We start from the raw sequence: 24,160 nt of genomic DNA, 5'->3' as shown, positions 1-24,160 counted from the left end.
CCTGCTAAGTAGGACAACATTCATTTAGTTCCATTCTTACTGATTCAATCATAGCCAGGTCATCCTCTGAAATGGCTTCTCTTTCTGCTACTGCGCAATCCTGATGTGGAGATGCCGGCGTTGGACTGGGGTAAACACAGTAAGAGTTTTAACAACACCAGGTTAAAGTCCAACAGGTTTATTTGGTAGCAAATACCATAAGCTTTCGGAGCGCTGCTCCTTCGTCAGATGGAGCAATCCCCCAAAGACCCAACCTCAGCACCCTCCTCACCCTCACTTACACACTGAGCCTTTGAGACATCATCTGGAGACGTGCAGTAAGATTCTATTATTGTGTTGTTGATAACTAGCTCCATTGCTTTTCTCGATTCTCTACTGCCTGTGGGGAGATGGGGGGTGGGGAGGTCAGAACGCTTTTCCTAGCAGTTTTGTTTATTCTATCACGGGATGTGGGTGTCGCTGGGAAGGCCAGCATTTATTGCCCTTCTCTAATTATTCTTGAACTGAGGACAGTTAAGAGTCAACCACATTGCTGTGGGTCTAGACTCACATATAGGACAGAGCGGATAACAATGGCAGATTTCCTTCCCTAAAGGACGTTAGCCAACCAGATGGGTTTTTAATGACAATTGACATTAGTATCATACGCCGACATTAACCTTATATTCCAGATTTATGAATTGAACTTTAATCCCATCAGCTGTCATGGTGGGATTTGAAGCCATTAACCTGGGGCCTCTGGCTTACTAGTCCAGTAAGAGATACACACTTGAACGCTCCAGCCCTCTGACTCAGTGGTCTGTTGTGTATCCTCTCCCTTTACTTCACCACTTGTGGACCATTTTCTGTATATATATGAGAAATAATAGCAGGAGTAGGCCATTCATCCCTACAAGCCCTATGATAATAACTGATCTTCTACCTCAGCTACATGTTCCTGTACTATTCCCATTTCCCTGATTCCCTTAGTATCACAGTAAGAAGTCTCACAACACCAGGTTAAAGTCCAACAGGTTTATTTGGTAGCAAAAGCCACAAGCTTTCGCAGCCTTAAGCCCCTTCTTCAGGTGAGTGGGAATTCCCACTCACCTGAAGAAGGGGCTTAAGGCTCCGAAAGCTTGTGTGGCTTTTGCTACCAAATAAACCTGTTGGACTTTAACCTGGTGTTGTTAAACTTCTTACTGTGTTTACCCCAGTCCAACGCCGGCATCTCCACATCATGACTCCCTTAGTATCACCCCTCCTGAGGAGATAGTCTTCTGTGACTCAGCGACCTGTATAGATCACACATCTGCGAAGAGTCTTTGCAATGCTTTCCATTAAACATGCGATATAAATGCTCACAGTCGTTCTTCTTGTTTCGTCTCCTTATTTACTACAAGTCTTCAATTCTCTTCAAAATTGATTAGTGTCACAAGTAGTCTTACGTTAACACTGCAATGAGGTTACTGTGAAAATCCCCTAGTTGTCACACTCTGGCGTCTGTTTGGGTACACTGAGGGAGAATTTAGCATGTCCAATACACCTTACAAGCATATCTTTCGGACTGTGGGAGGAAACCGGAGCACCCGAGGAAAACCCACGCAGATATGGGGAGAATGTGCAAACTCCACACGGACAGTGACCCAAGCCAGGAATCGAACCCGGGTCCCCGGCGCTGTGAGGCAGCAGTGCTAACCACTGTGCCACCGTGCAGTCAAATTAAGGAACAATTCAGCATTACGGCTGACGGCAGCCAAAACAAACTGTGTGTTAAATCCTGTGGGAGAACCTTTTTAACAAAGTCAAACAAAGTTATTTTTAACAAAGCTTCAATTTTTCAAAATGTTCAGTAATATATTTTTATTCGGTTCAACTGCTTTTGTAATGTCCTGAGCTCACAAGGGAGGAATTTACCATGGAATGCAAACTAACCTGCTCTCTATAACCACCGCCTCCTTTCATTCTTACAGCAGAGTGCAACATTTCATCCTCATTCTACTCTCAATTTCTCCTACAGCTTGTCTTCCCTCACCTCTCCTGAAGCTGGTGACTCATGATGCTGAATGACTGAGTGCCAATCTCATGGTAGCATTTACCCAAGTGGCCACTTCATTGAATGGCAGTCCAGTGTGAATAGTATCAGCCAACTATCTGACTTTGGCATCATCACTGCTTGGGTTGTACTACCAGCTATCAGAACCAAACAAGACAAGACATATTCCTTCTCCATTAATGGCCTCCTTAATGGCTCAGAGAGTAAATGCGCTGCATTGTCTGTTGCTGAATCACGCAAACCAGGAAGGTCTTAGATTCAAGTTAGACCATAAGACCATACCATATCAGAGCAGAATTAGGACATTTGGCCCATTGTGTCTGCTTTGCCATTCGATTATGGCTGATATGTTTCTCAACCTCATTCTCCCCCCTTTTCCCTATATCTTTTGATCCCCTTACCAATCAAGAACCTATCTATCTCTGTCTTAAATACACTCAATTTGTACATTGTATTTGATTTGATTTGATTTATTATTGTCACATGTATTAGCATACAGTGAAAAGTATTGTTTCTTGTGTGCTGTGCAAACAGAGCATACCATTCATAGAGAAGGAAACAAGAGAGTGCAGAATGTAATGTTACAGTCATAGCTAGACTGTAGAGAAAGATCAACATCAGATCTAAGAGATTGAATTAAAGCATTGTTAGAGAGTTTTAAAGAGTTAGAATAAAGTTTTAGAAGCATAGACGGAAGTAAAAGATAGAATTAGAAAGTATGCTGGACATAGCTTGCAAGAAGTCACCTCACTCCAGCGCCATCTTGGATCGTTAGCTGACCTGGCCTCCACAGCTGTCTGTGTAATGAATTCCACAGGTTCACCACCCTGTGGCAGAAGAAATTCCTCCTCAGCTCTGTTCTAAAGAGTCGTCCCTTTACTCTCAGACTGTGTCCTTGAATCCTCATCTCTCCTACTAATAGAATCATCTTCCCCACATCCACTCTATCCAGGCCTTTCTGTATTCTGTAAGTTTAAATGAGATCCCCCTCATCCTTCTAAATTCCATCGAGTACAGACCCAGAGACCTCAAAAGCTCCTCATTCGTCAAGCCTTTCATTCTTGTGAACCTCCTCTGGATCCTCTCCAAGGGCAGCACATCCTTCCTTAGATGCAGGGCCCAAAATTGTTCACAATATTCCAAATGTGGTATGACCAGAGCCTTATAAAGCCTCAGCAGTACATCACTGCTAAGTTCTGTTGAGTTAGTTGATCTCAACTGAAATAGAATCAGGACATCTATGATTGGCAGTACTTTGGGGGTGGCGAGGCTCTGGAATCAGTCAGGATGGAAAACTGGTTCATAGGAGTAGTTGCCGGCTGGCGAATAGATTAAAAAAAGCTTAGGAGGAGAATCTGAAGATTAGGAGAGTTCATTAAGTTTGGGATGCAGTAAAGAATGCTCAAATCAATGAGTGTTTGAGGAAGAGGGCAGCTGGGAACTCAGGAGGGCGTCAGGAGGAAATTTGGGGCCACGGGAGCACCAGGTAAATCCAGAGGAAACACAGAATATATGCAGAATCCTTGAGTAAACCCCTAAGCCTTGAGAATGGAGCTTTGGAACAATAGAGGTGGTTTGCTGTAGTTGAGAAGAAGTGCTGAATAATGGGTAGAGATATGAGAGGGTTACAAGTATGCTTAAAAATGCAGCAGTTATATCCCTCTACAGTGGCTCAGTAGAGGTGGACACATTCACTTAGTTCAAGCAGAGTTCTGAAGCCCTAGTACTTCATTTGTGATGTACCATCAATTCACGAGGACTATAGCGAGTGTGAAATAAAACAGGCTTTTAATCACAAAGAACTGGAACACACCCTTGTAGCTCGCCTGGTCCAGACTGAGGCAGAGGGGAGGAACCGTTACCTTTATACTTCGATCAGGTGGAAAGGGAGGAGTCTCGGGTCAGGCACAGCAGGGGTGTGTCCAGGCATATAATACGTAGTTACAGTGGGTCACCACATTCACCCCCTGTTTTAAAAAAAAGAGTCCGGTGGAGGTGAGATGGGTGGAACAATATATACAAAGTCACGGAATATATACAAAAATCATGGCTGAAGCAAGACGTCGACCCCTCACAGGTTCAGCCTGTCGGGCGGTTTGATCCGCCGCTGCGACCGCCGTAGTACCGGTTGAGGTGTTGTTTCAGATGGCAGGGTGAATCCGCTCGAGTCCGCCGTCGTCCCTTCCGACCAGGTCCTGCATGGTGACTCCGAGGGCTCAGGCGAGCTGCACACGGGGGACAGAGAAGTAAGCGGACCTGGTGCTACCTGAACAACAGAGGGGTCTAGGGATGTGGGGTGGAGGGTCATAGTGGGCTCCGGGGCACCCGCAGGTGCCAGGTCCCGGATAGAGACAGTGTCCTCCCTCCCATCAGGGTACGCCACATAGGCATATTGGGGGTTGGCATGGAGGAGCTGGACCCTTTCGACCAGGGGGTCCAACTTATGGGGCCGCACATGCCTCCGGAGCAGAACCGGGCCTGGGTACGTCAGCCACGGCGGTAGTGAGATTCCCGAGGAGGACTTCCTAGGGAAAGCAAACATCCGCTCATGAGGGGTGGCATTGGTAGCCGTACACAGGAGTGACCTAATTGAGCGCAGTGCATCAGGGAGGACCTCTTGCCAGCGGGTGACTGGAAGACCTTTAGACCGTAGCGCTAGTAAAACGGCCTTCCAGACTGTCGCATTCTCCCTCTCTACCTGTCCGTTTCCCCTGGGGTTGTAGCTGGTAGTCCTTCTCGAGGCTATGCCTTCAGAGAGCAGGTACTGATGCAGCTCATCACTCATGAAGGAGGATCCCCGGTCGCTATGGATGTAGCTAGGGAAACCGAACAGGGTGAAAAGGCTGTGCAGAGCCCTGACAACCATGGCTGAAGTCATATCCGGGCAGGGAATGGCGAAAGGGAATCGGGAGTACTCATCTATAACGTTGAGGAAATAGATGTTGCGGTCAGAAGAGGGGAGGGGCTCTTTGAAATCAATACTGAGGCGTTCAAAGGGGCAGGTGGCTTTGATGAGGTGTGCCCTGTCCGGCCGATAGAAGTGCGGCTTACACTCTGCGCAGACCTGGCAGTGTCTGGTTATAGACCGGACGTCCTCAAGAATAGGGCAGGTTACAGCGTTTGCCAGCTAAGTAGTGGTGCCAGTGTCACACCGCTTCGACGATGGCCTGAGCCTCCTTCTCGACAGAGGAGTGTCGAATTTCCGAGCCTTGGAGGGTTCGTGAAAAGAAGGCCACGGGTCTGCCCGCTTGGTTAAGGGTGGCGGCTAGGGCGAAGTCAGATGCATCGTTCTCCACCTGGAAGGGGATTGACTCATCCACAGCGTGCATCGTGGCCTTTGCGATGTCCGCTTTGATGCGGTCGAAGGCCAAGCGGGCCTCTCCCGACAGGGGAAAAAGGGTGGATTTAATGAGCGGACGGGCCTTATCCGCATAATTAGGGACCCACTGGGCGTAGTACGAGAAAAAGCCGAGGCATCTCCTCAGTGCTTTAAGAGTGGTGGGGAGGGGAAGTTCCATGAGGGGACGCATGCGGTCAGGATCGGGGCCGATGACCCCGTTTTCCACTACATACCCCAGGATGGCGAGGCGGTGAGTGCGGAAGACACACTTCTTCTTATTGTAGGTCAGGTTAAGGAGAGCGGCCGTGTGGAGGAATTTATTGAGGTTTGTGTCGTGGTCCTGCTGATCATGGCCGCAGACGGTGATATTATTCAGGTACGGGAAGGTGGCCCGCAGCCCGTTCTGGTCCACCATTCGGTCCATTTCACGCTGGAAAACCGAGACCCCGTTGGTGATGTCAAAGGGGACACTAAGGAAGTGATAGAGTTGGCCATCCGCCTCGAAAGCAGTATATTGCCGGTCCTCTGGGCGGATGGGGAGCTGGTGGTAAGCTGATTTAAGGTCAATAGTGGAGAACACCCGGTATTGCGCAATCTGATTGACTATATCAGATATGCGTGGAAGGGGATACGCGTCCAGCTGCATGTACCGATTAATGGTCTGACTGTAATCGATGACCATACGGTGTTTCTCCCCAGTTTTCACCACCACCACTTGTGCTCTCCAGGGGCTAGTACTAGCCTCAATGATCCCCTCCTTCAGGAGCTGCTGGACCTCGGACCTGATGAAAGTCCTGTCCCCCGCACTGTACCGTCTGCTCTTGGTGGCGATAGGTTTACATTCGGGGGTGAGGTGTTCGAATAGTGAGGGAGGGGTGACTTGGAGGGTCGAGGGGCTGCAAGTGGTGCGCGGTGGGCAGTCTAGGAACTGTGGGTTGCAGACGGAGAGCGGGGGAAGAGGCCCATTGTACTGCAACGTGACACTCCTGAGATGGGTCAGGAAACCGAGTCCCAGGAGTACAGGAGCGCAGAGGTGTGGCAGCACCAGGAGCTTGAAATTTTCGTACTCAGTGCCCCGAACCGTCAGGGTCACCACACAGTACCCGAGGACATCCACCGAGCGGGACTTTGAGGCAAAGGAAATTGTTTGTTTAACTGGCCGCATGGAAAGGGCGTAGCGGCTCACCGTATCGGGGTGGATAAAGCTCTCTGTACTCCCGCAGTCGAACAAACAATTTCCAACGTGGCCGTTTACTTTAATGTCCATCATAGACCTGGCGAGTTGATGAGGACAAGATTGATCTAGCTGGATGGACGCCGCCGTTGATCCTAGTGGGTGGTCGACCGCAGTTGTCGGTGTCCAAAATGGCGGCCCCCTTGTCTCACATGCGGCCGATGGTGTCCAAAATGGCGGCTCCCTTGTCTCACACGCAGACGATGGCGTCCAAAATGGCGGCTCCCGCGGGTCGCATGCGGCACTGTTGGGCTTCGAGGACAACTTTGCCCTGCAGACCTTGGCGTAGTGGCCCTTCTTCCCGAACCTGGAGCAGAACACCTCCCTCGCCGGGCAGTGTTGTCTGGGGTGCTTCCCCAGGCCGCAAAAATAACATCTCGGACCTGCAACAGCCGGAGCAGTCGAGTCGTTGGTGAGACGTGGTGTGGCGTAAGTCTGCGGCCCTCCTAGATACTGGGGTGGCAGTGGCCGTGGTGCCCACGATGCAACCGCGTGGTCGGGTGAGAAAGCTTCGAAGTTACAGGAGCCATCTCTAAAGATTCTGCGAGCATCACTGTTTTCGGTATGTCCAGCCCACCCTGCTCCAGCAGTCGCTGCCGAATGTAATTGGATGCGATGCCTGTAACATAGGCATCACGGATTAAGTCCTCCGTGTACTACTCGGCGGATACAGCCTTGCAATTACAGGCCCTGCCGAGTACCCGTAGTTTGCGGAGAAACTGTGCACTCGATTCTCCCGGCCGCTGTCTTCGAGTAGCCAGAAGGTGTCTGGCGTAGACTTCGTTCGTCTGTTTACTATACTGGCTCTTTAGGAGCTCTATCGCGTCCCTGTACGTCTCAGCGTCGCGGATGGTGGAATATACCACATCGTTTACCCGGGCGTGGAGCACGTGCAGCTTGTCTGTTTCGGACTGGACGACAGCGGAGGCTTCGAGGAAGGTTTCAAAACACTTCAGCCAGTGATCGCAGCTGTTGGAAGCTCCCACAGCTTGAGGGTCCAGGTCTAATTTGTCAGGCTTCAAAATTTGTTCCATCCTATGATTTTTGTTTTCTTTGTGATTAAAATTGATGCACCATCAATTCACGAGGACTATAGCGAGTGTGAAATAAAACAGGCTTTTAATCACAAAGAACTGGAACACACCCTTGTAGCGAGCCTGGTCCAGACCGAGGCAGAGGGGAGGAACCATTACCTTTATACCTCGATTAGGTGGAAAGGGAGGAGTCTTGGGTCAGGCGCAGCAGGGGTGTGTCCAGGAATATAATACGTAGTTACAGTGGGTCGCCACAATTTGCACAGGATCTTTGCACGGTGGCACAGTGGCTCGCACTGCTGCCTCACAGTGCCAGGGACCTGGGTTCAATTCCCGACTTGGGTGACTGTCTGTGCAGAGTCTGCACGTTCTCCCCGTATCTGTGTGAGTTTCCTCCGGGTGTTCCGATTTCCTTCCACAGTCCGAAAGACGTGCTGGTTTGGTGCATTGGCCATGCTAAATTCTCCCTCAGTGTACCCGAACAGGCACCGGAGTGTGGTGACTAGAGGATTTTCACAGTAACTTCATTGCAGTGTTAATGTAAGCCGACTTGTGACACTAATAAATAAACAAATAAATTCCATCAGGAATTCTGCATTGGAGGCAGTACAACAGAACTGAACTTTAGACTTAGAAAATTGTCACCGTCACTCCATTACATAGGAATAATAGCAGAAATAAATTAGGAAATGATAAGACTATCAGTCTAGCAACAACTGTTGTCAGGTAGTTAGTAGAATCCATTACTGGTGACACTGTGATTGAGCACACAACTATATTTTTGTAAATAATGCTGATTATTCAAGTTTATTGATGCCACTAAGTTAACTGGCATAATAACTAGTAAGATGGAAGCAGAAAGGGACATTGATAGATCAAGTGAGAGGGTAAAGCTGTGGCATTTGGAGTTCAATGCAGGGAAGTGTCAGGTCATCCACTTTTAACCTAAGAGAGCAAGGCACAGTAGTTAGCATTGCTACCTCACAGCGCCAGGGACCCGGGTTCAATTCCCAGCTCGGGTCACTGTCTGTGTGGATTTTGCACGTTCTCCCCGTGTCTGCGTGGGCTTCCTTCGGGTTTCTGGTTCCTTCCCACAGTCCAAAGATGTGCAGGTTAGATGGTTTGGCCATGGTTAAAAAATGCCCCTTAGTGTCCAAAGATGTGTAGGTTAGGGGGATTAGTGAGGTAAATATGTGGGGTTAGGGGGATGGGGCCTGGGTGAGATGCTCTGTCAGAGAGTAGGTGTGGACCTGATGGGCCGAGTGGCCTCCTTCTGCACTGTAGGAATTCTATGAATACGTTCATTGTCTAAATTGTGAGAAGCAAGGAACTCTGAAGGAGCAGAGAAAGTCAGTCGTCCAAAATACACCAGAATAATGCCAGGGTTAACAGGGTTAAATTATCAGGCCAGGTTTGATAAAAGCTCCCTAGTGGGTCTTTTGAATCACACCTGAAGTGGAACTTATCCCAGCCAAATTCAAGATGCAAAACCTATGATTCAGGCGGGCTTCATAAAACACTTTGGAGTTTCTGACCTGGACCATAACAAATCTCTAAGATACCCAGTTAGGTGATGCTTGACTATCAGTCAAATAGTCTTTTTTATTCCATCCCCAACAGGTTCCATTACTAATAAATGTTCAAAAAAAAACAAGAAATCCCACACAAATTATTTTAGTGTGCCGAGGCTTTATTTTCACCATGTCCCTTGTTGCCGTGTCCTGGAGATTAGCCTTTAATTAACCTTTAACAACCTGGAACACTGAATACTCACATGAAACATTTGAGAATGATGGAAAGGATCGGCAAAGCATGCATGCGAGTTAGTGGACCATTGAGGTGATCTTGAAAGATGCCCAATCATATTCAGCTGCTACATTAATGACCTCTCCTTCCCAACACACAGTCAGAAGTAGGGATGTGCACTGCTGATTGTACTGTGCTCAATGCCATTCACAACTCCTCAGATATTGATGCAGTTCATGCCTGCATGCAGCATGACCTGGACAACAGTGAGGCTTGCACTGATAAGTGGCATGCAACAGATGTGCCACACAAGAGCCAGTCAATGACCAACTCCAACAAGGGAGAATCTAACCATCATCCCTAGATATTAAACAGCATTACTATTCATAGAACATTGAATCCCCTACAGTGCAGAAAGAGGCCATTCGACCCATCGAGTCTGCACCGACCACAATCCCACGCAGGCCCTATCCCCTTAACCCCTCCTATTTAACCTGCTAGTCCCCCTAATGGTATGGGGCAATTTAGTATGGCCAATCAATCTAACCCGCACATCTTTGGAGTGAGGGAGAAAACTGGAGCACCCGGAGGAAACCCACGCAGACACGGGGAGAACGTGCGAACTCCACACAGACAGTGACTGGAGACCGGAATTGAACCTGAGTCCCTCGTGCTGTGAGGCAGCAATGCTAATCACTGTGCCACCATGCTGCCCACAATAAGGATGTTTACAACATGAACAGGGCAGCACAGTGGCACAATGGTTAGCACTGAGCACTATTGTTGAATTTCCACACTGTCAACACCCTGGGGGTTACTGTTAACCAGAAACTTACCTGGACTAGCCACATGAATCATGTGGCTACAAGAGCAGCTCAGAGGCATGGAATTTTGCAGTGAACAACTCACCTCAGAGGCTTTTACCCAGGGCTGAAATGGTTGCCACAAGAGGCCACAGGTTTAGGGTGCTGGGGAGTAGGTACAGAGGAGATGTTAGGGGTAAGTTTTTCACTCAGAGGGTGATGGGTGCGTGGAATCGGCTGCCAGTAGTGGTGGTGGAGGTGGATTCGATAGGGTCTTTTAAGAGACTTTTGGATAAGTTCATGGAAGTTAGTAAGATAGAGGGTTATAGGTAAGCCTAGTAGGTAGGGACATGTTCGATGCAACTTGTGGGCTGAAGGGCCTGTTTGTGCTGTAGCTTTTCTATGTTCTATGTTCTATGATCTCCCAAAGGCTGTCCATCATCTACAAGGCACAAGTCTGGAGGAGGATGGAATGTCTCCACTTGCACCGATGCTCCAACCAGTTCCAACAACACTCAAGAAGCTTGACACCAGCCAAGACAAAGTAGCCTGCTTGATTGGCACCTCAGCCACCACCTTAAACATTCACTCCCCCTACAACTGGTGCATTGTGGCATTAGTGTGTATCAACTACATGATACGCTACAGCAACTCACCAAAACTCCTTTGACAGCACCTTCAAAAACCATGATCTCTGCCACCTAGAAGGACAAGGGCAGCAGATGTATCAGAACACCACCACCTGCAAATTCTCCTAAGTCACACACCATACTGACTTGGAAGTATATCGCTGTCCCTTCACTGTTGCTGGGTCAAAATCCTGGAATGCCCTTCCTAACAGCATTTTGGGCATACTTTTTTTCATAGAAACCCTACAGTGCAGGAAGAGGCCGTCCGGCCCATCGAGTCTGCACCGACAACAATCTCACCCAGGCCTTATCCCCGTAACTCCACATATTTACCTTGCTAATCCCTCTAACCTACACATCCCAGGACACTAAGGGGCAATTTAGCATGGCCAATGCACCTAATCCACACATCGTTGGACTGTGGGAAGAAACCGCAGCACCCAGACGGAAACCCACGCAGACACGGGGAGAATGTCCAAACTCCACACAGACAGTGCCCCAAGCCGGGAATCAAACCCAGGTCCCTGGAGCTGTAAGGCAGCAGTGCTAACCACTGTGCCATTGTGCCACCCTGAGAGAGTGCAGCGATTCAAGAAGAAAGTTCACCACCTTCTTCTCAAGGGCAATTAGAGTTGGGCAACAAATGCTTGGCCTCCAGCGACGCCCACGTCCCCAGAAAATGCAAAAAAAATGCAGGGCTGTTGGGCTGGGCTGGCAGTTAGAATTTCGGTGGTAGCCATGACATGGTCTTGGATTGGGGTGGTCACAGTAAGAAGTCTCACAACACCAGGTTTAAATCCAACAGGTTTATTTCGTATCACGAGCTTTCGGAGCACTGCTCCTTCATCATGTGGAAATGACTCACCCGATAAAGGAGTAGCGCTCGGAAAGCTTGTGCTATCAAATAAACGCTTCTCGGACTTTTGGCTAAGATCAAGTGTAGTATCGGATCTGCACTTGGTTGAGGTCATTAGGTTACGCTGAGGCTTCATATGAAGCAATTTTTAAAAGCGGCATCTCGGCCTTTTGGCTAAGATGCAAATGAGCTCAAGTCTTGGAGGAGGATCCTCCCCCTTCTCCAATCAGCTTGACTCATGTAGATCAGGCCCAGGACAGGGTGGTTTTGGTCTCCCGTCCTGTCTTGTCAGCCTGGATCTGAAATGTCTCAACTTGTTGAGACTCTGAATTGGATTTGATTTGATTGAATTGGAAAAGTATAAAAAAAAATAAACCTGTTGGACTTTAACCTGTTCATAGAAATCATAGAAACCCTACAGTGCAGAAGGAGGCCATTCGGCCCATCGAGTCTGCACCGACCACAATCCCACCCAGGCCCTACCCCCACATATTTTACCCACTAAACCCCCTAACCTACGCATCCCAGGACTCTAAGGGGCAATTTTTTTTTTTAACCTGGCCAATCAACCTAACCCGCACATCTTTGGACTGTGGGAGGAAACCGGAACACCCGGAGGAAACCCACACAGACACGAGGAGAATGTGCAAACTCCACACAGACAGTGACCCGAGCCGGGAATCAAACCTGGGACCCTGGAGCTGTGAAGCAGCAGTGCTAACCACTGTGCTACCGTGCCGCCCTGAAATATTGTTGTGAGACTTCTTACTGTTAGAATTTCAGCAGAGGTGATTGGTGGAGCCAAAGGTAAAAGACTGCCATGACAGTAGCAGATGAAGGGATCTATGTTGAAGAATAAACACAGTAAGAAGTTTAACAACACCTGTGAATAAACACCCAATTATTGAAGCTTCAGTACAGCACAAAGTGAGGTCTTGTTCCACTGCTGATACAGAAGTAGATCTCTTCAAGTAAATGTTTTACATGGATGTAAAGGCATCTTATTAAAAGTAAGCTACTTTCTTTCTAGTTAATTGTTTTCTTGTGGGTCGAAGTGTTACTTCTAATGGTAAATATTTAGCTGGGCCAAATTTCAAGATGTCATAATTATTAACGATTTTGAATGGCCTCTTTCTTACAACATGCTAGCGGGAGATTTATAGTATTTAATAAAAAACAGCAGTGCTCTGAGTTGGTAGTTACTGACCACATCCAAACGCTTTTCATGTTTATCTGGAGCCAAACATCCCAATTTCAGTTTTTTTTCCTGGAATGTGATATCTGTTTAAGGGGTGATACTGGACACGAACTATTGCTAAGTAAATAGTTTCACATTTCAGTGTTACTTTTTACATGTCTGGTGCTAACCCACCCTCTTCATTTGTAACTCCACGTGTGTGTGAGAAAGCTTTTCCACACACACCCTGCCGTGTCGCTGGACTTGGAATGTGTGCTTTACAATAAAAGTTAGTGATAGCCACCTCGAACCGTTTATTCAGCTGAATCATTTCCGCATTTGAGACATATTTATTTTGTAAGTGGCAGTAATAGACTTGCGTGCCTAAAAACAACATGCCGTGAATTTTTAAGGAAGCGACATGTTCTAGTTCATCTTGGAAAGGAAAACGAGACATTGTTAGGAACTTCTGCTTTAATAGTGAGCTGACACAGAGGGAGTTCCCTGGCTTCTCGTGTCAATTACAGTCACAAGTTGTCAATTACACGGGTGGGTGTTTTTCTTCTTTTCTTGTTCGTTTCACTTCCCTCCCTCCCTCTCTTTTTTTTCATCATTGTTAACAAATGAATGTTGAGATTGCCATCACTTCCACCCAACCCCCACCCCCCTTTTTTTTTAAACTGATCTCATCTCTCCATCCAACCGGCTACTCCCTGCCCTGAGCTCAGGGGCAGTCGCTCCATCAGCTGATCGAAGGGTTGGGCGAGACAAGTTAAACTTTGAGGCTTGTCTCTTTCCTTTTTCCCGAAACTGCGGCAAGTGCGAGGAGCCGGGGTGAGTGATTCTACAGCCCCCAGTCTCTCTCCCCATCCCTTCTCGGTTCCACTCGGGGTTTACAACCCTTCTCTCCCTCTCTCAATCTCATTTATTGGGGGGGGTGAAATTGAATGAGTTTAATTTTTTTTTACGTCTGGTGATAGGGAATCGGTTGCTTTCACTTCGGGGCCCATCGGATAATCGTCAGTGAGCAACAAGTAGCGCGTTTAAAACCTATTTGTTTTTACTCAAAAGCACCGAGGCCCTTCTGCCCATCGCGTCTGTGCCAGCCACCTATTTATTCTAATCCCAGTTTCTTGGCGGCTGTAACTGTTGCTCCCTGTCCCGGGTCTGGAGTATGTGACTTGCCTCCAATTCCATGTGGCTCTTTAGTAGACTTTTTCTTCTCTGTATCGTTTGAAAGGATTGCTGGCTTTCATACCATTGTATTTTATTATATGTATCATCCCAGGTCTCCCTTTAATGGCTGGTGACTTTTTAAGATAGGCTTTATATTATTTTTATCCATTCATTTCCGGCCTCTAGTAGCCCAGAAGTTTTTGTGTTGTAGAGGCACACTCATTCATTTCAAAGAACCAGTCTTTCCTACATGCGGCAAAGATGATAAAAACACTGATCCTGGGGCGAGGGATGGGCCGGGCCGTCCTCCAGACTGGTTTGGAAATAAAGCGATGAGGGCCAGTGAGCAAGAAATTCCTGCTCTGGGAGAAGTGTTTACAATGACAGCGTTAGCAGCACACACACACTCCATTCTGTCAAGCAAGAAGTGTGTATGTGTAACAGGGAGAGCTTGAAAGCCAGTTCTTTCTGCACACCCAGTTCCCTCTACACACCCCATGGGGGTTAAAAGATATTTGACAAGGATTACGAGTTCGATCACAAATTGATTTCTAAAAATGTTTATTTGCATGTTAATTTTATGGAATTTACAGTGCAGAAGGAGGCCGTTTGGCCCATCAAGCCTGCACCGATGACAATCCCACCCAGGTTCTGTTATCCTCCTAATCCCCCTGCAGAAGGAAGCCATTTGGCCCATCGAGCCTGTACCTATCCCTGTAACCCCACATATTTACCCTCCTAATCCCGCTGACATTAAGGGGCAATTTATCATGGCCAATCAACCTAACCCGCACATTTTTGGACTGTGGGAGGAAACCGGAGCACCCGGAAGAAACCCACGCAGACACTGGGAGAACGTGCAAACTCCACACACACTCGCCCGAGGCCGGAATCAAACCCAGGTCCCTGGCACTGAGGCAGCCGTGCTAACCATTGTGCCAGCATGCCGCCCCAGAAACATGTCCCTGAAACACTGAAGGAGGCACTCAGATTTGACCCGGGACCTCTTGATCTGCAGTTAAATGCTATACTCCCACAACTTGAATTATCTTGATTCTATTGACTAAAATTCCCCTCTGGACACCAGTTTTCTTGCGTATGTGAGCGGGTTTTCAATTTAATAATTTGTGTTTAATTTTTGTCAGACGAACAAAATAATTTTGTATTAATACGGTGGAAGCTGTGCCAATATCTTCAATAATGGAATATATCTCTGTTCGCTTTCTCTCCGCTTGTGCTTTGAAGAACATTGGACAGGATGTGTTGTGTGGTTTAAACAGATGGAATTAGACCAGTTCTAACACTGCAAGAAAATTACAGTGAAAATCCCCAGTAACCACACTGCATCGCTGGTTCAGGTACATTTAGAGAGAATTTATCATGGTCAATGCACCTAATCAGCACGTCCTTTGGACTGTGGGTGGAAACTGGAGCACCCAGAGAAAGCCGACTCAGACACAGGGGAGAACGTACAGACTCCGCTCAGACAGTGACCCAAGCTGGGTATTGAACCTGGGCCCCTGGCGCTGTGAGGAAGCAGTGCTAACCACTGTGCCACCATGCATGGAATAGACTGGAGAAGCTGGGATTGTGCTGCTTGAAGTGGCAACTATTTCTAATGGCTGAAGGGTTTATTGCTACTAGGGAAGTTTTGCTACAATTGTACCGGGCATTGGTGCAACTAGTTTTGATCCTCCATCTTTGGGAAGGATAAATGAAACCAGCATAAATGGATCACTCTTTCAGATGTGATGAATGGAGTGCTGGGGCCTCAACAATTTGCAATGATCTGACTTGAATGACAGCACCATGTACAGTTGCTAGCTAAATATGCTGATGACAAAGGTAGGAAAGTAAATTCTGAAGAGGTCGTAGGTGGGCAAAAACTTGACCGATGTTATACGCGTTTGGAAAATGTGAACGTCACAGAAAAGCAGCATGTTATTTAAAATTGAGAGATTGCAGAATTCTGTGGTACAGAGTGTCCTGATACATGATTCACAAAGTTGGCACGCAGGTACAGCCAATGATTAGAAGGCAAATGGAATGTTGCAAGGATAATTGAATATAAAAGTAGGGATTTTTTGCCACAGTTGTAAAGGGTGTTGGTGGGACCACACCTGTACTGTGCACAGCTTTGATCTCATTTAACTGGGGGTTCTGATTCCTGGGGAAGGGGTACTAATCCTATGAGGAAAGACTGGGCCTGTGTCCATTGGGAGTTTAGCAGAATGATACTGAAAGATGTAAGATCCTGAAAGGATGTCTCCCTTTGTGGGAGGGGCTAGAATTAGGGGCTACATTAAAGGGCCTCCCATGTAAGGCAGATGAGAAGAAACCTTTTCTGAGGATCTGTTTAGTCGGTTGAATTTTCTTCTTCAAAGCGGTGAAGACAGAGTCATTGAATGTTTAAAGTTAGAGTCTTGATTGACAAGGGAATCAAAGGTTATATGGAGGGTGAAGTGGGTAAAAATACCTCTTGGGGCCTGTATGAGTCAAAATAGAGTAGGCTTTATTCTCACAAGCTTGTGGGAGAACTTGACCCCTTGAAAGCGGAAGCCAAAGTTCTCCCTGAACACAAGAAACGTGGACCTTTATACATCAGGGTTCCCAATACAAGTCATAAAGCAAAGTCCAGTTAACAGTCCTTGATCATAAATTACAGTTCCTTTAACAGCTTCTGATACACTCTGATTTATGGTTAGAGACTATCTGGTATCCTTGGGTCATAAAGCACAATTCTCCTGGTAGTTGTAGTCAAGATGCAACCTCTGGTCCCCTGCTCTTCCCGCGGCCTTTCCTTTGAAGTGACTGTGTGCGATTGCAGTTGTCCCAGTGGGAGTCCTCCTTCAAATGGCCATTCTCGCACTCTACCATTTGGTAGCTGCTTCCTTTATTTAAATCATACACAAGCCTACGGGAAACGTAAGACTTACCACCCAACATTTACATTTAACTGTCTGTTTTATCAGAATGATCTAACCAAGCAAGGGAACCATGAACAAATGGCTTATACTACTAAAAGTAAAAGATGAAACCATGAACAAATGGCTTATACTACTACCAGGAGCAATATAAACAAAGGGGAGACTAGCCATAAGGAAGGGTTATGTTTGTGATACATTCCAGGTAGAAAGTTCAACCTTTTAGGTACAAAATACATTGAGTACAAAAAAACATTAACCCTTTCCCTTCTTCAGAGGGTAAGACCATAAAAGATAGGTGCAGAATTAGGCCATTTGGTCCTTCGAGTCTGCTCCGCCATTCAATCGTGGCTCCTATTCTCCTGCCTTCTACCTGTAACCCTTGATCAAGAAACGATCTATCTCTATCTTAAAGACACTCAATGGCCTGGCCTCCATAGCCCTCGGTATATGGGGAAAGAGCAGGGATTGTTCTTTTGTTCTAGCCAGCATGGAGACTATGGTGGCCTTGTGCTGTACCTCTAGTCTTATGATTTGAGCACTGAAATGAGGGCCAGCACTCTGCCTCCATAGAGCAGCCAGTAACTTTAAAACAGTTTCTAAAATTAATATGCTGATTAGTCTGGTCTTGACTATTGGGATTGTATAACTGGGCCCAATGGGGATTCTATCTGCTGTTTGTAAAAGCTTCTCAGTTCTAGCTACAGATGTGGACTGCCTGGTAACTCGGTCTAGATTTGTGCACACTGGTTACAGATGTTGCTCAGCTGTGGAATTGTACCACAGCAGTTGATGCTCCCTCCATGTGAGGATGGGGAAAAATTAAAATGAACACCTGACATTGTCTCCGCCCAATTCTAATCATTTACATATGATATATATCATTTGCTAGACAATCATTTGTAGTTGGTTAGCTGTGACATTTTTAAGGCTATTTATGACCTGTTTGGGCAGCTCCATTAGCAATGTTGTCAGCACACTTAGAGAATTGTACTTTTCAGCCAACATCCCAGATCCCTCAATCACCATTCCTGGGCACGTTCTATCTCACCAGCAGGATAGATTCACTAGAGGTGGTGACGTCATGAGGAAATAGCACCAATGTCCTCAACATTGACAATGGTCCCCATGGAGTCTCGTAGGTTAAGTCAAACATGGGCAAGAAAACATTAGAGGCATTGTGTGTCATCCACAGTAGCAGAGTTATATTTCACCATAAATCTATAAACTATCGCCTGACATCTCTTATCATTATCATAAAACCTGGTTCACTGAGGGGTGTAGAATATGGCAAGCAGCCATTCATGAGACAGCTAGGTAGTCCTGCGACCAACAATCAGATTTAAGTTCTGCAGTCCTGCCACATCCAGTTATGAATAATTAAACCACTAACTGGAGGAGGCTCCATGGCAGAGGTGAAACCATGATCACTTGGCAGGAGTGTGCTTTTGGCTAAGTGTCAGATCAAGCCCAAGATGGGGTGCAATGTCCCCTTGTATGTCCCTCTTGTGGGTATGAATTGGATTAAATTTGAATTGGTTTCTGGAGCAAGCATGGAGCTGGATTAAGAGTTTGCTCTGTGCATTGGCTAAATTTTAAATGATGATGGAACACAGTACATCAGTGCCCAGGCTAAAGCAATTAAAACCATCTTCGGTCTAAAATCCTAAGTAGAGGATCCATCTCTGACTCCTTCCTGAGGTCCGGACTACCTCACAGAAGCCTGTCTTCAGCTAATTTTTTTGAAACTTCTGATGTCAAATGACTGAGTGCATGGATGGAAGGGCTTCCACAAAACCCTACCTACAGTACTGAACATGCTCCAGAATCAGGGGTGGTGAGAGATGGTGTAGTGGTAATGTCACAGGACTAGTAATCCAGAGGCCCAGGCTGATCCTCTGGGGACATGGGTTCACAGTCGGCTCCTTCATCAATTACCTTCCCTCTAATCATGGGGATGCCATGGCAAGTTCCATTTACGACGACTCAGATAATGACATGGTCCTTGCCTACATGCAGCAAGACAGACACGAACATCATTCAGACTTGGGCTGATGTTGTTTGCTATTTAACTGCTGGGTAATAACCATTTCCAATGAATGTAACCACCTTTCATTTGACAAGCAACAGTATTAACATTGAATGCCCTACTGTCAACATCCTGGGATCACCATTGTCCAGAACCAGCCTTGTATATACTGTGACTGCGAAAGCAAGTCAATGGTTGGGTATTCTGTGGCGAGTGACTCTCTCATCCTGAGTCCCCACCGTCGACAAGGCACAAATCGAGAGTGTGGTGGAAGATTCTCCACTTGCCTGCATAAGTACAACTCCAATAACACTCCAGAAGCTCAGCACCACTAAGCCTGTTTGATTTGGCACATTAATTATTCACTCCACCGCTGGTACACTGTGGCAGTCACAAAGTAGCAACTTGCCAAAGCTCCTTTGACAGCACCTTTAAATGCACACTTGCATTCTGGTCTGTTGTAACTTTTTGAGATTTAAAAATTGGCTTTTGTGTTCATGCTGTCAATTGTAGAACTAGTGTTGTGAATGAGATGTGAAAAAATGCCCACTGCATATTTAAAGAGGAACTGGGGAGTTCGCCTGGTGGCCTGACCAATATTTATCCTTGAATAATAGTACTGAGGAGAAAAGAAACAACTTGCGTTTATAACCACTTCACAATAAATGTTATTTTGATATGTGGAAAACTTTACAACCAATTTGGCACCGGACACCTAATCAACATCCTGGGGTCACCATTGTGACCAGTGAAACGAGTCCTTGGATTTTGTAATAATTCAGGTCAGAAACTCGTTTTATGAAGTCCGGCTGGATCATAAGTTTTGCAATTTGAATTTGGCTAGGGTAAGCATGAGATGTTTCACTTCAGGTATGATTCAATTGACTCAATAGGGAGTTTTTATCAAACAAAGTTTGTTTAAGAATACAGTTAACATGTATAGAAAGAAAATTAGCAATAACTTTTACCAATTTAAAAGCAACCATGATATTGTATAAACCTTGACAGCTCAGTACCATTCCGACCAAACAAACCCTTGCCACAGGCTTAGCACAGAAAACCCGAATGCTCACATGATGCTGGAACTTAGTCCTTTGGTTGGATACTGCAGTTTTCTTGATATACACAGACAAGTCTGAAGTCAGAACAGCTTCCCAAAATACCAGGGCGAGAGACTCTAGATACTAACTAGCCAAACCACCAACAATAGAATTTTCATTCCAGGAAGGCTAGGAGACCTGCTTCCAACTAGCCAGCAGAATTTACAATCCCAGGGAGAGGGAGCGAAACACTACTTTTAAGTCTCGTCTAAACACCTTCTAACTAAAACAGCAGTCAAACTGAAAGCGAAACCTTGAATTCACTTTGAAGAAAAATCTGTCCAAAAACACACAACCTGCCACCCAGTCATAAATTCCAAGTCCATGCATGAGGCCCAGATTAAGAATAAACAAAACCCCATTTTTAAACCATTGAAGCAGCAATAAAAGGACTTCTAGTAGACAGTCGGTGCCACAATGAAATCAAAAGGCCTGTTTGCGAACTGCAGAGATCATGATTTTAAAAAATGATACATTTCTTAAAGGTACACTAGCGTCACAATTTCCAGAAGGAATAATGTTATTCCATAAAAGACTGCTAAAGCCCACAGAGTGGACTTATTTAGGAAATTAGCAGGAGACGAGTAGGGATAATGGGTAGTCAACCAAATTGACAATGTGGTGATGTGGCTTACCATTAAGGTAGTGTAATGGGGCCTTGAGTCTCTGCCTTTTGGCTAAGATCAAACCCAAGATGGGGTGCAAAAATGAATCTAATTCAATTGGAATTTGGTTTTTGGAGCAAGGAATGGATTTGGATCTCTGGTCCATTCTGACCATTGGCTTTGTAACTTTGGAGTTAAAAAATTAATTTAAGAACTATTTGCAGTATTTAGTGACTACTTTGATAGACAAGCATAGCAAATTTGACTCCAACATGGTTAATATTGTCAGCAGTGTAGAATTACAGATGTTATTGAGATGAAATTGGTAAATTGATTTTTGATCTGGGCAATGCAGTGCTCTATAAAGCCCTGTCCGAAGTGCTGTGAGCAAGTTTCAGCCCCAAACATTGAGGATATATGTGCCTCAGGAGTGCAATCTACAGGAGTATAGATTTACCAGAATGCTTCTGGGTTAAACTGAAGAAAATTACATCAACTCGGGATGTAGTCCCTAGAATTTAAGACTAAGCTTGGCGGGGGGAACTGTGAGAAACTATTACCCTATATCTGCTGACTGGGGAGTCTAGGGATAGAGTTAAAGTTTATTTATTAGTCAGAAGTAAGGATTACATTAACACTGCAATGAAGTTACTGTGAAATTCCCCTGTTACTGTGATAGAGTACACAGTCTAAAAATTGTAGCCTCTAGATAATGGGTTGTGAGTTTGGAACTGAAGTGACAATTGATAGAAGCAAAGATAAGAATGGTGGAATGAGCTTGTGGGGCTAAATGGCCAATTCTTGTTTCAAACGATGTAGAAAATGCTCAATAATGAAGTACTCCATTATTGCACTGTGAGACAGCTTAAATAATGTACTTTATTGGCCTCAATAATCTGATTGAAGCACCTTACTACTGAGCCAAGTCTGATGTTCAACCCTGGTCATTTAAATCATTGCTGTTATGAGGTTGTGTGTGTAACTTGGCTGTTCTGCTTGCCAATGTAAGTGGCAATGGTTTAAAATTAATTAACTGGTTGTGAAGTACTTTGGAAGAGCCTGGGGAGAAAATGGAAGGGTGCTAAGAAAATATGTTTTCTTTTCTCCCAAGGCAACTTCCAGCATGGTTCAGGGCAAAAAGAAAATCCTTAGCATCCCACAAGAGTTTGAAAATGTTTCTCTGTTGGATTGTTATAATGGTTTCACTGTTTCCCTGTGACAACGTCAAATTCAATTTTTGCAACATAAGATTTTGGACTGAATCTTGGAAAGCAATCCATCGGAGACCCACTGGTCGTCTCGTGAATATCAAATTTCATTTTATGGGATTTTCTGGAGGGGTAGGATGTTGTATTTTAAGAAGAATCTACAAAACCACATCGGTGGCTTTGGCTATTAAACATTAAGCTTATTTATTCATTTGTATGCAGATCTGTAGCCTTGGCTTGCTACTGGAGAGGGTGTAGCTCTATGATGGCATCCTCTATTTGCTATCCTTGGGAAACGGTTGCAAAACTTTGCCTTCCAGTATATCTTGCCTGAGTGATCTTTGATAACTAATCCTTGTTTATTTAATGCTAGTCTTCGTTCTCTGCCCTCTATAAGCTTGGTAAGAGAGCCACACTTGAAAGCCATTATTAGTTTCATGAACTGATAGCAGGCTTTACAGTCTTGTTGCCTCAGTACTACTATCTGGGTGGCGTAAGGGAGTTTGATTATTGTTAACCTAATGAAGAGGTGATCATTACTTGTTAGTGTTTACCAAGTATCTAAAATGTTGCAACCTGCCTCTGGTTTTCCATTCTCAAATTCAGAAGTAATCCTGGTAGGTAGCTAATTTAGTGAGAATTTTACTCTTGGGAAGGTTACCTACATTAGGGGCATTCTATGAATGCAAGTTGTTACATTACTGTCCATCTTTTTGGATTTGGAGGTCCCTGTATTAGCATGTCTCAAATACAGAGATGTACTGTACAGCCTCTGGCCGATCATTTGTGAGGCCTGTTCTGTTGACTAAAAATTCAGAAGAACAAAACGGGGCTATAACTTGGTTAATTGTAAACATTTTGATAATTTGGTAAAGTGCTCCCACTGTTGGGATCAGGTAGACAAACCAATGTTACCTATCCTTGAACCTTTTTGCTTCTTTATGACTTCAAATCTGAATTATTCTGGATGTGGGTGGCAAGAGCTTGTGAAGATGAGCCATTCTCTAACTCTGCATATATAATATCTCTTAAAATTACTGGAGGTTTAAGGATATGGTGTCTTGTATTAAATCCTTAAAAATAGGGCAGTGTTAGAGGGAAAGACATGACCAATCCTTGGCTTGATTTTTTTAAAATAATGAGTACAAAGAATAAACAGGAAACCAAGATCAAATGCCAGCTAGGTGATGAAGAAAAGACTGCTGGGGCACTTGGAAAGAAAATTGCATTTAAAAATAGACTTGGGGCCCCATTGACAGTGAAGAAGGAAATGTTGTAGATGTGGAATAATTTGCCTCTATTTTCATTTTGTGAGGTGTGGAAGGGAAAAGGAGATTTGTCTAATTAGAATAGGTTTTAGTATGGAAGTAATGCAAAAGAAATTTGTAGGAATAGTACGTGACTTGAATATTGAGGGGCATTTTGGTGATTGACGCTCTTGATGGCAACACAGGGTCACCTGGCATGAGGGACCAAGTAGATCCCACTTGGGGTGGAGTCCTCCCTTGGGTAGGAGACATTCTGAAGGCCTGTAGGGACCGGGGCAGCTTTTCCTTGTTCCTGATGAAGTCTAAGTATGCATCTTTACAGGAAATAACAGCAACTCTGGAAAAGCAACTTTTTAGTACCTGAAAACTGTTTGAAAACTAAGAGTCTGAGACTGCTCCTGGGACTGATGAATCAAGTAGTTCTCTATGCTGCAACATTCTAGGATTCTTCAAAGGGAACTTTGGTTTGATTGTTGCTAGTCAGAGCCCTTAAATTTGTCTGTGGTTTATTCCAGTATTAAATTTGTAGGATAAAAGTTTAAATTTTGAAGTCTGCGCTGTACATGTATCAATTTGACTTAATTTTATGATGTGTTGTTTAAACCCCCCTCGATCCCAGCTCCCCTTGCAAATTGGACACTAACCAGATCATATGGATTAGAACAACAGGAAGGATATCTTGTAAAATTAATCTCGCCACAGATGTTAATGACAGGACAGCAGGGTCTGATGAAAGATTTTGTAATGAGAACTTCAAACCAAGCCCATTCCTGAGCCAACTCCAGTTGACGTTTTGTTGGACGGTGCCTCTGGAAATAGTGATTAATGTCCACTTCCTAACAGCGCTAGTAACCTCAAAGGTGCTGTTTATTTCATTTTCCCCCCTCCACCTAAAGAGTTTTCTGGGCACCTATAATTTGCCAGTACCTCCCACAATTAACCATTTGTTCCCCTGATCTGAGGCCGTTGTAAGCAGGCTGTGGAATCACAGCAGGA

At 45.4% G+C, this 24,160-nt stretch overlaps 1 protein-coding gene across 1 annotated transcript in view; it reads left to right on the top strand.

The window, feature by feature from the left end:
• The first annotated feature begins 13,399 nt into the window (after positions 1-13,399).
• LOC144497465 (very long chain fatty acid elongase 1-like) overlaps positions 13,400-24,160 on the top strand; it is a 71,273-nt gene continuing 60,512 nt past the window's right edge. Inside the window, exon 1 of the mRNA XM_078218780.1 lies at positions 13,400-13,688. The gene's annotated coding sequence lies outside the window, so the exon portion shown is untranslated. The remainder of the gene's footprint in view (positions 13,689-24,160) is intronic.

Source organism: Mustelus asterias, chromosome 8 (genome assembly GCF_964213995.1).
Source record: "Mustelus asterias chromosome 8, sMusAst1.hap1.1, whole genome shotgun sequence".
Taxonomy (NCBI): domain Eukaryota; kingdom Metazoa; phylum Chordata; class Chondrichthyes; order Carcharhiniformes; family Triakidae; genus Mustelus; species Mustelus asterias.
The sequence above is the reverse complement of the archived record's forward strand: the minus strand, read 5'-3'. Positions and strand labels throughout refer to the sequence as shown.